Source organism: Macaca fascicularis, chromosome 6 (genome assembly GCF_037993035.2).
Source record: "Macaca fascicularis isolate 582-1 chromosome 6, T2T-MFA8v1.1".
In the NCBI taxonomy this organism is placed as follows: Eukaryota; Metazoa; Chordata; class Mammalia; order Primates; family Cercopithecidae; genus Macaca; species Macaca fascicularis.
This window is the reverse complement of record NC_088380.1, coordinates 66726589-66738972: the sequence shown is the minus strand read 5'-3', so window position 1 is coordinate 66738972 and position 12384 is coordinate 66726589. Positions and strand designations below refer to the sequence as shown.

At 39.6% G+C, this 12384-nt stretch overlaps 1 pseudogene; it reads left to right on the top strand.

Moving 5' to 3' along the window:
- Positions 1-8004: 8004 nt before the first annotated feature.
- On the top strand, positions 8005-9181 carry LOC107129996 (non-histone chromosomal protein HMG-14 pseudogene; annotated as a pseudogene).
- Positions 9182-12384: the final 3203 nt, after the last annotated feature.

The window sequence follows — 12384 nt, the reverse complement described above, 5'->3', positions numbered from 1 at the left end:
CAGAATCATAACACTGTTCTGGAATCTTCTCTCTCCTCTCCTCAAGAATCACCTCTCTCTTTCTCACTCTTTCTCTCTCTCTCTCTCTCTCTCTCTCTCTCTCACACACACACACACACACACACACACACACACACACACACACACACAGAGCCTGCGTTGGAGGTGAGGTCCAGTGACTATTTGGTGGATAAAACCAGAAGCAGGATGAGTCAGAGGTGGCGTTTAAGTGGAAGGGAGCTGGGACCGCACTGAAAGCCCACACTGGCACTGGATGGACCATGTTATTGGATCCACTCTGGAGTTAAGCTGTATGGCGTGAGCGACACGGGCCAGGAGGACCAAAGAGAAAGCCAGTGTGCAGCTGTGCTTCGTTCATTTTCACTGCCATAAACTATATAGTATGAATATACTATAATTTATTTATTCATATTCATGAGTTCATTTACTCATTCAGTCAATGGACATCTGAGTTCTTTCTAGCTTCTCAAAATTGTGTTTCTTTGAGAGGTGTTGTTTGATTTTGTTATTATGATAAACAATGCTGCTGTAAACATTCCAAAATAGGTCTCCTGGTACACATGGGGAAGTTCACATTTGGGGGTAATACCAAATTGTCTTCTCCATGATGGTACAATTGGCATTTCCACCAGCAGGCGTTAGGGTTCCATTTGCTCCATATCCTCACTCACACTTTGTTTTATGACACTTATGATATTTTTTAAATCTAGCAATTTACATTACAAATTTGAACTTGAATTTTTCTGATATTAATGAGATTAAACTTGTTGTGAACATTGGTCATTTGTGTTTCTGCTTCTCTGAAAGTTTATTCAAGGCTTTTGCCCATTTCATCCAGAGAAGACTGATGTTGGCTTGGACCAGCATAGTGGCAATGGGGTGGTGAGCAGTGGCCAGTGAAAAGAAGCACTGTGTTGTTATAAAGGGTGGTGAGCAGTGGCCAGTGAAAAGAAGCACTGTGTTGTTATAAAGGAATACCTGAGGCTGGGTAATTTATAAAGGAAAAAAGGTTTATTTGACTCATGATTCTGATGGCTGGAAAATTCAAGATTGGGCATCTGCATCCGGTGGGAGCCTCAGGCTGCTTCCAATTGAGGCAGAAGGCCAAGAGGATCCAGTCTGTGCAGGGACCACACGGTGAGTGAGGAGGCAGGAGAGGGGGGAGGTGCCAGGCTCTTTAGCAACCAGCTCCGTGGGAAGTAATGGAGTAAGAAGTCTATTAGAATCTATTAACGTATTAACTCCATTAGGGCACTAATCTATTTAGGAGGGATGCATCCCCATGACCCAAACGTCTTCCATTGGGCCCCACCTCCAACACTGGGGATCAAATTTCAACATGAGGTTTGGAAGAGAAAAACATCTCCAAACCATAGCAGCTCTGACAGGATTTGCTGATGAACTGTGTGAGGTGTGAGAAATGATAAAGACTGATTAGTCCTAGGGACATGCCTGAACCACAGGAAGGATGTTGTTGCCTTTGCTGAGATGGGAAGAAGGGAGGCAGATCAGGCTGGAGGTAATGCAAGGAGCTCAATATTGGACATGATGTTTGAGGTTTCTATGAGACATCTCAGAAGTGGTGTCCTGTAGCCTGCTGGATGGAGAAGACTGGAGTTCAGAAGGGAGGCTCCAAATGATGCTAGACATTTGGATGTGTCACTCAGGATTGCCACAGAAAACGGTGGAATACTCAAATTAGGAACATTTAAGGAGGGTTTATTTACAAAGGAACTGTTTTTACAGGTGGGGGTACAGGGAACACAAGAGCTGGTAGAACACCAGTGCTCTACTTAAAATATCAAAGAACAAGGGAGATAGGGGTTACAGGAACTTGGAGGTGGAGAACTGGATCAAGACGGATACTTTACCCAGACATGGTGGCTCAAGTCTGTAATCCCAGCTACCAGGGAGGCTGAGGCAGAATGATCACTTGAGCCTAAGAGGTCAGGGATGCAGTGAGCTACAATCATGCCACTGCACCCCAGCCTGGGCAACAGAGTGAGACCCTATATTTAATAATAATAATAATAATAAACCCAAGGAGGTCCATGAGAGACATTATCTTTGGTTGAATGTCTTCACACAGTTGGGGCTGAGGGAAAAAAGGCTCAATATCACTCTTCTCTTTCCCCTTAACATCTTGCAACCACTCACCATTAGTTACAACCAGCCAGAATCCAGAAGGCACAGAGGCCTGCAGATAAAGTACATACCAGCCAACCTGCCGGGAAGAGACCAGGGCAGAGAAAGGTGGAGAATCTATCTGGAGGGAAAGAGGCATTACCTGGAGCAAGCAGAGAAGCTGGTATTGCTGGTATTTATAGCCAGGAGACTGGATGAGATGCCTAGAGAATGCATGCAGATGGAAAAGATCTTGCAGAGGTCTGGGACTAAACTCTGGATTAGTCCAGTCTCTAGAAGCTGGATAGGCACGGAGGAAGCAGCAAAGGAGACTGAGAAGAAGCAACTCCAGGAAGGTATGGTGTCAGGAAGGTATGGTGTCTGGGAAGCCAAGGAAAAAAATGATTTCACAGAGAGAGCATTAAATGTGTCACCTGCTAGGACCTGGATAGGTCCAGGAAGATGAGGCCTAAGAACTGACCACTGGACACAGCAAAGCACAGGTCATTGTTGACCTTGACAAGAGCAATGGTAGTGGGAGGGGGACCTCACTGACGTGGGTCTGAGAGAGGAATTAAAGACTTGAGAATAGACAACTCTTTCAAGGAATTCTGCTATAAATTGTAAAATTACATATAAAGAGATGAGGGACATGGGTGGTCAATGGAAGGAAAAGTAAATCAAGACAGGCTTTGTTGTCTTTAAGATGAGAGGAAATAACACCCTGTTTGTATATTAATAGGAATGATCCAGTATAAAGGCAAAAATTGGATGATGCAGAAGAGAAGTGAATTGCTGGGCAATGCCCCAGAACAAACAAGGAGGGGTGGTGCCTGGAGCATAAGGAAAGGGCTTGGGTTGGGTTAACAGCTTGGAGAGTTCATCTCTACAAACAGGAGGGATGAGATGGTGGAGTGTGTGTGTACAGATGCTTGTGGGTGTGTAGATATGATGAGTGGTTTGTGGTAAGGAGGTTCATTTTTGATTGTGTCCATTTTCTCAGTGCAACGAAAAGCAAGGTCATCAGCTAACAGAATCTGGGAGAAGTTGGTGCTTTGCGAAGAGAGGAAATAATGTGAAGCAGTCCGCTAGTTTAGCAATCATCAAACTTTTTTTGCTTTCATACCTCCTAAAATAATTTTGAAAAATGATATTTCCTCATATATTTTTTAAGTGGCAACTAAAATTTTTCATTATAAATTTAAATCATTGCAAAAGATGTAATTTCATTTATATAACCAGCTGGGAAGAGAACGACTTTTGTTAAAGCAAAGTTATGGAATTTTTGAAACTCTTCTGAGTTATGTAGTAGAAATCACAAATATTATTTCCAAAAAGCATTTTTACAAACATTTTTATATCTATTATTAAAAATTATTTTTAATGATCTATCAACTGACAATGTAATTAGTTCTTGTTCAGTTTAATTAAAAGCAAAGTATAGGAAACTGAGCTGCAATAGTTATATTCCCCAATAATACTCATTTGTTTTCTTAACACAAATACCAATATTTCACATTGTTTCTGTATCTAATTCCTTATGGACTAGGCCATGGAGCATACTAAGATTCATAACAGATAAGAAGAATGTATTTTTCCTATTTTCGTAAAAAGAGAAGAGCAATTGTGAAAGGAAACTCCTAAGTTCCAGATGTTCTCAGGCAAGGTAATTTGGGGAAAGTGTAAATTTGCAAAGTGACTCCCTTAAAAGCATCCTTGCCAACGTGTCTCTTAGAAATTCTTCATGTATCATTTGTTTAAAACTGTAATTAAACATATATATAAAACATAAAATTGATCATTTTAGCCATTTTGAAGTGCAATTCAGTGGCATTAAGTGCATTTACATTGTGGTGCCCCCATGACTGCTACACATCTCCAGAACTTTTTCATCATCCCAGATGGAAACTCTGTTCCCATTAAACAACTCCCCATTCCTCCATCCCCAGCCATCAGCAACCAGTCTTATCATTTTGTCTCTGTGAAACTAACTATCCTAGGTACCTCACACAATATTTGTTTTCTTGTGACTGGCTTATTTCCATTAGTGTAGTGTCTTCAACATTCATCCATGCTGTAGTATGTATCAGACTATCACTCCTTTTAAAAGCTGAATAATATTCGTGTGTGTGTGTGTGTGTGTGTGTGTGTGTGTGTGTGTGTGTGTGATTTTGTTTTTCCAACTATCCATGGATATTTGGGCTGTTTCCACTTTTTGGCAATTTGAATAATGCTTCTGTGAACATGATGTATACAAATATGTATTTATTTAAGCCTCTGCTTTTAATTCTTTTGGATATATACCCAGAAGTGAAATTTCTGGATCATATGGTGATTCTATGGTTGTGTGTCCATTTTGAAGACACTTGTCTAAGAGAAGGGAAGCAAGGGTGAGCCAAAAGAAGATAATATAATTGCAGGGCTTTCGTAGGGCTCAACTGAGATTGGCAATTCTGAATTTAAAGTAAAACCAGTCAGCAAGTTTGTGTTATTGTATTCCAGCACATTCAGTTGCGCAGGTGCAAGTATATAGGTTAGAGGAAGTGTTGGATAGAACTATGAATTCGGTTTAGTCAGACCATAATGTTAAAGCAGGAAAAGTGCAAAGGATTTGAGCATATGCCTATAATCTGAGTGGTTATAATTATTGACTGTGGAATACAAGCTGGGTAAGGACTTGAAAAGCATTTTATACATTTTTCCATATTGATCTGACAAATTCTCTGTTATATTAATTTCTAGATTCTTTATAAATAAAAACCTTTTAATACATGTTTTTCCAACTGTTTGTTGCTAGAGTATACAATAAAATTGGTTTTTACATACTAATCATATATTAAACCAGCCTAAAAACCTCTCTTTTAAACCCTAATTCTTTGTATATAGGATGCTTTGGGTTCTTTTGTAGGTGGTCATATCCTCCATAAATATTAGGAGTCATGTTTCTTGCTTTTCAGTTCTTACAGTTTTCTTTCTTTTTCATGTCCTGCTGTGTAAGTCCTGTATAATGTTAAATGAAGAACTGATGACAGATGACCATTATTATCTAAGGACTGATTTTAAATGGATGCTTCTAACATTTCATCATTAATAAAGACGTTTACTCCAGGTTTTTGGTAGGCACTTTATCTCATAAGGAAGCTCATAAGAGTTGGCGGAGAGCTTTCTTTTTAATCATGATTAAATATTGAAGTTTTTTTGTATTAGTTTGTTTTCATACTGCTATAAAGACATACCCAAGACTGGGTAATTTATAATGGAAACAGTTTTAATTGACCCACAGTTCTGAATTGCTGGGGAGGCCTCAGGAAACTTACAGTCATGGCAGAAGGCAAAAGGGGAAGCAGGTACCTTCTTCACAAGGGGGCAGGACAGAGTGAGTGTGAGCACAGGAAAAACTGCCACTTCTAAAAGCGTCGCATCTTGTGAGAACTCACTCACTATCACGAGAACAGCATGGGGGAAACTGCCTCCATAATCCAATCACTTCCCTCCCTCGGCATGTGGGGACTTCAGGTCCCTCCCTTAACACAAAGGGATTACAACTCGAGATGAGATTTGTATGGGGACACAAAGCCAAACCACATCATTTTTTCAAATGTGTTTTCTGTATCTACTGAGATGATCATATGGTTTTTCTCTAATGATTGGTTAATGGGTGGATTATATTTATGGAATTTTTAATATTAAATGATTCATCCATTTCTCATATAATCCTAACTTGGTCATGATGTAATATATTTTTTATCTTACTGGAGTCTTTTAATATTCATAACATAAGGAAACAGAGTTCATAACACCCATTTTACAGACAGGAAACTGAGAAGTAGGGAAATATGGAATATGCATGAGATTTACATCCAGCGGGTAGCAGAACAAGGACTCAAACCCTGGTCTGTCTGATGCTGAACTTATGTGCTTTCCTACTAACTATTCTCTTTGAGGCAGAAACCAGATCTTTCTTATATGTCTCAAGTGGCTGGGGCAGTGCTATATTCATAGTACTTATTCAAGAATTTGTGTTGAATAAATACTAAATGGCTGCTCCAGGACTCTATGGATTCTTTAAATATTCCTTAGCTAAAAAAAAAAATTACACTTTCTCATCAAATTAGCTCATCTTAGGTATTGGTCATAAAATGATGTGAAAGGTAAACAGAAGAAAAGGTCTATAAAAGAAGAAAAGTAGTTCTTTACTACTACAGTTCTTGAAATTCTCTATCACATTGGAATGGATAAAAAAGTAGAGTCTCTCTACATTCTATTTTGCCAAAATAGGATGAAGTAGTCAATTGTTATAGCCAAAATAATATTTCACTGCTAATAGAAAAACAGGCAGAAAAAACTACCTTGTCACCTTTTCTGGGAAAAGGAAAAATAAAGTTGTATTTCATCCTTAATTTTCCACCTTGTGGGCAAAAATAAAAGGAAAATTACTTCTGGGCAATACTGCACATATTATAGAATAATGAGCCATCTTAAGCAGTTGGGCAAGAAGCAGAACAACAAATGTTCACTCCAGAAAGAAGCGAATCATGCAAAAATAATAGTGTTGTTTTCAGAAGTAAAACTTAAAAAGAAATCAAAAGGGAGATACAATCAGATACACTATCATGGGCCAACTAAGAATGCCACATATATCATTGTTAAAGAGACAGTGTGGCACTTGGGCACACGCTGGAAATTTGGCACTTGGAAGCTGATCTGACTCATACCTGGCTCCTCACTGCCCTCATGGCCCTCTCTACCTGCAGCACCAAATCAAACCGTTTCATACCAGCTTTCTCCTCTCTCTCTCTGTCTTTTAATTAATTAATTGAACACTCCAACAAGTTTTTCTATAAAGCCAGCTAGTAAGATGGTCCCAAACACACCAATTCAATCAACTTTCAAGACTGGCTTCTAACTGCAGTGGCCCTTCTGTGTCTCTGTGTTGGCAAAATTATTAAGACGGCCCCCAAGATTCCCACGCCCTGGTGTATATGCCCTGAATAATTCCCTTCCCTTGAGTGTGAAGGCACTTATGGATATAATGGAATATCACTCTCCATATCAATAGGTTATGATGAATGGCAGAAGGTATAAACAGATGTAATTAAGAGCCCTAAGTAGTTGACTTTGAGTTAATAAAAAGACAGATTATGCCGGGTGGGCCTAACCTAATCAGGGAGACCTTACAAGAGTTCAGATATTTGAAGTGAGAGAGATTTCTCCTGCTCATGTTGGAAAGGCAGACAGTCATGTTGTGAACTGCTAATACAGGACATGTAGCAAGAATCTGAGGGCACCCCCAGAACCCAGAGTAGTCCCCAAACAACGACCAGCAAGAAGCTGGGACTTCACTCCAACAACCCAAATCAACTGAATTCTGCCAAGGACCAGTGAGACTAGCAAAGGATGCGAAGCCTCTGATGGACTTGCAGCCCTGGCTGACCCTTGATTCCAGCTAAGTGAGACCCTGAGCAGAACGCCCACCTAGCTCATACCCAGACTTCCCATCTGGGGAAGCTCTTTGATAATAGATGTAAGCTATTTGAAGTCACTATGTTTGGGGTATTTTCTAATGCAGAAATAGAAAACTAATGAATTTATCGCTGAGCCTTAACATTTGAGAAAAATATGCCTAATCCAAGGTTTTGAGGTACTGTGAGGGTTTATTAGGTAATGTGAGAGAAGACGCAAAAGGCCTTCTTTGTAAGACAGAAAAAGATGTCCCCATTGATTCGGTTGAGGGCATGTGATCGCCATTCATGCTGTTCATCAAGCATTTCCAGCAATCCCCCACTGTAGATGCCCACAGCCCTGCACAGTAGTCCCCTTATCTGAGGTTTCATTTGTCAGGGCTGTTACCCATAGTAAATGGCAGTCAACCGAAGTCTAAAAATATTAAATGGAGATTGGCGCGTCTCCTTGTCCCCGCAGGTCAGCTCCGCCGAAGGGGCCGCCGAGGAAGAGCCCAAGAGGAGATCCGGGCAGTTGTCAGCTAAACCTCCTGCAAAAGTGGAAGTGAAGCTGAAAAAGGCAGCAGCGAAGGATAAATCTTCAGACAAAAAAGTGCAAACAAAAGGGAAAAGGGGAGCAAAGGGAAAAGGGGAGCAAAGGGAAAACAGGCCGAAGTGGCTAACCAAGAAACTAAAGAAGATTCACCTGCAGAAAACGGGGAAATGAAAACTGAGGAGAGTGCAGCCTCTGATGAAGCAGGAGAGAAAGAAGCCAAGTCTGATTAATACCATATACCATGTCTTACCAGTGGTCCCTGTGTCCCTTCTTGTACAATCCAGAGGAATATTTTTATCAACTATTTTGTAAATGAAAGTTTTTTAGTAGCTCTAGAAACATTTTTAAGAAGGAGGGAATCCCACCTCATCCCATTTTTTAAGTGTAAATGCTTTTTTTTAAGAGGTGAAATCATTTGCTGGTTGTTTATTTTTTGGTACAACTAGAAAATAGTGTGGGATATTGAATTATGGGAGGTGTTGACTGTCTCGGGTGTCAGCTTAACATTCCATAGATGGGGGGTTAGTTTTTATATCCTAGAATGTATATTAAATGGCAATATGGAGTCAGTCCCGCATTTAATGTCTTGAACATTTTATTTTACTTCTATTCTCATGTTTTTTAGTAGAATCGTTTCCTAAAGAAAACCACTCCTTGTTCATGGAGCTCCCTGTCAGAATTGTGTGCACTCTGTGACATCTTTGGTTGTGGTAGTCCTGTTTTCCTGATGACTTTGTTACTGTGCTATGAAAGATTACAGATTTGAATATGTAGTGTACATGCTATTCAGTTGTGAACTGATGGGCCATATGTAACAGCTGATCAACATGTGAAGATACTGGTACTTGATAGCCTCTTAAGGAAAATTTGCTTCCAAATTTTACGTTGGAAAGTCACTGGAATAACTTTAAAAAAGAATTACAATACATGGCTTTTTAGAATTTCATTACATATGTTAAGAATTGTGTACAAATTGAAATGTCTGTACTGATCCTCAACCAATAAAATCTCAATTATGAAAAAAAAATTAAATGGAAAATCCCAGAAATAAACACTTCATAAGTTTAAATTGTGAGCCATTCTGAGTATTGCAATGAAGTCTCTGATCTTCCCAGTCTGTCCCACCAGGGATATGAATCCTCTCTTTGTCCAGTGTCTCCATGCTTTAGATGCCCACTCATCAGCCAGTTAGTAGCCATCTCAGTTGCCAGATGGGAAAAACATAAGGTTTGGTACTATCAGCAGTTTCAGGCATCCACTGGCGTCTTGTCTGTTTGCCTGGGTGTAATCCTTGTTGGAAGGATGATGTGCATGATGTCGGCAATGAGGTGGAAGCAGAGGTGATATGTATCATTTCTGGGCCACAGCACTTGACCAATCCCAGACTCTCCAGAGCTCTCTTTCTCTCTGCTATAGTGCACAGTAGTGTTCCTGGTAACCTGGGTCTACACTGAAGACATGTGGGGTGGATCCTATTCTCTCATTATGCACCTGTAGTGTGAATAAAGTCTTTGTTATTTTAATAACAATATAATTGTATGGTTGTTTGTTACTGCGGCATAACTTAGCCCATTCTGACTTGAATGGGGGCTTACCGAACTACACAGCCCAAAAAGACAGCCAGAGACACAGAAATGAAAAGATAAGATAGGAGGGCATACAACGTCTTTCATGTTTTCTTATGTCTAAGTTATTTCCGCTCCTCATCGTAAAAAACAAACACCTGAAGTAAGTGCAAGCAGGAAAGAAAAACATGAGAATGTTAGATGCCTCATCCATGTTGAAAAGTATGGAAATAGCAGGAAATGGCACTAATGTCTGAGAAGGTCAGAACCAGCTGAGTGGTTGGCTCTTTACTCTCCAGTGAAGAGTAGGGGAAGCTCTTCTTGCACAACTCTTCTTAGGACAAATGCCATCATCAGTCTTTAGAGTTCCCGTGGTCCCTTAATTGCTGGAGGCTAGAAGGCAGAGTCTTCATGTCCTGCTGAGCAAGAGTGCCAAAGATAATTTAGAGCAAGTGTGTTTATCCAGCAGAAACAAACAACACAAACAAACAGAAAGTCTAATGGTGGGGTTGGGGGAAGGTACTATCAGAAGAAAAAAGAGATGGGCAGTAAAATCCTGTTTTAGAAAAGGAGAGAAGCAGCATCGGGCTAATAGGAAGATGTGTGTTATGTGATCAGTTTGATCAGTTTTAAGGGTCTTTTGAAAGTAGTTCAGATGTGTTCTGAGGCAAATACTAAACTTAGATCTTAAAGATAGAGGTTCTGGTGAAATGTTCTTTGGGAAATTAGCAGAAATTCCATTCTAGCAGGTTTGGATTTTGAAGATAAAAATACCACTGGCTCTGTGAACAGTGGGATACTTAAAGCAGACAAGTATAAATTAAGCTAACCTTATGTATATCTTCTCAAAGTGTTATTCTGCTCAAATGACATCAATAATGTATAGCCAAAGAAATGAATTGAGGAGGGAAAGAGCTCCTGACTAGCACCTGGTAACTCTTGACCAATTATAATAGAACTGACTAAACTCTACTTCTCAGACAGTTAAATTTTATCAAAAAGATACATCACCAAGAACTAGAGCTGGGCACTATTACTTGTGGAATATGTCTCAATTTGAATATATTAGCTGTGTCTACATAGGAAGAGGAAATGGAATTCTGGAGAAATGAACTTGGTAATTCAGGCCATAAGCTTATATTTACAAAGAAAACATAGAGTAATTGTGACAAAATAGGTTGTTCAATTGAGTCACCTAAGGCAATTGCTTCAATTCCCTCACCCCACCTTTTTCTATAGATGTGTAGTCATCGTTATGGGGAATGATAAGAATATTGTGGATGGCTGAATGTTGTCCCAGGGGACACACTCCTAGTAAGAGCCCCTAAGCTACTGTATCTGCAAAATGTTTGCCTGCTAGTCATAGGCTCTTCTCACTCTAATGCTAGGTGATTTGACCAGCATACAGCTACTACAGGCAAGCTAGGTAGTGTTTTTCAGGTTCTATCTGTATCTCTCTGGACCTGGGTGATCAAGTCATCCGGATGATGAGAACAGAGTACAGCATTCTTTAAAGGAATGCCATTCTTCTCTCACAAAGTCAGTAACAGGGAGAAGTAGCAATTTAGGGTACATTTAAACGTAACTAACTGCATCATATTTAACAAATTAATGAGCTTATCACCAAAGATACTAACATAGGCATGTGCTGACCTCTCGCGCACCACCTGAAATTGTAAAGAGGTGGTGCAAAAGAGGTAGTTTGTGTGTTCTGAACGAATCACTTCCTTTCTAGAACCAGTTACCTTCCCCCTGGTTTCTCAGCTTTTCTTCTAAATAGCAATGCTGACGCTTTATTAGTTAATCAATAAGACATGATACAGAGTATGGTTATCATAAAATAATCATACCCTGGAGCATTTTGAGGCATGAGCCACTTGCCTCTAATCAGATTGGGTTGAGATTACCTTTGGATAATCACACTCCTGGGAACCGTCTCATTTCTATTATGAGTACATTTTATAATAGGGAAAAATGTACATTTCTGCAAGGGGGAAAATGAAGTTGGCAGCATATACCTAGCAATCATTTCAGTTGAACTGAGAAACATTCCTCTTTTTGAATAAAGTCAAACTATGCTTCGTCTATTCAAGCTATGTCAGAGAAAAGAGGCACCTCACATGCAGTGTGGGAGATGCAATACAATGGAAACTGTATTTTACTTTGGCCTTGCAAGCTTCAAATTACATGCAAACATTCAAAAAGGGCATTTGAAACTTGGCATGCATGTTTATAAATGGCACATTTTGAATCTGGAGTGGGTTTAGGTGTCTAGGTTACAATAACAGATGATCTCCCATGTAAAAATGGAACAAAGACTTTCTTTAGCTTCCTACAGAGAAAGATGTTCATTTCGGCTTCAATATAATACTAGGCACACTGGAGATTCTGTTAAGAGCAATTTCTGTCTATTCCTCCTTATTCTGACCAGTCAAAAATTTAATCAAATGACATATATTGGAAAGTTAAAGACAGAAAAGCCCAGTGAGGCATGAAATACACTTTACAACAGTGTGCATAGCACTTAGTCTATTGGTTTTAAATGATGGAAAAATCTATTTAAAATGTTAGATGAACACACTGCAGGCTGCAGAGATGATTATAAACTCTTAAAGCTGTAGGTTTTAATCCTATTTTTTTACACATAGTATTTATATCCAGGAAGTTTTAACATGGG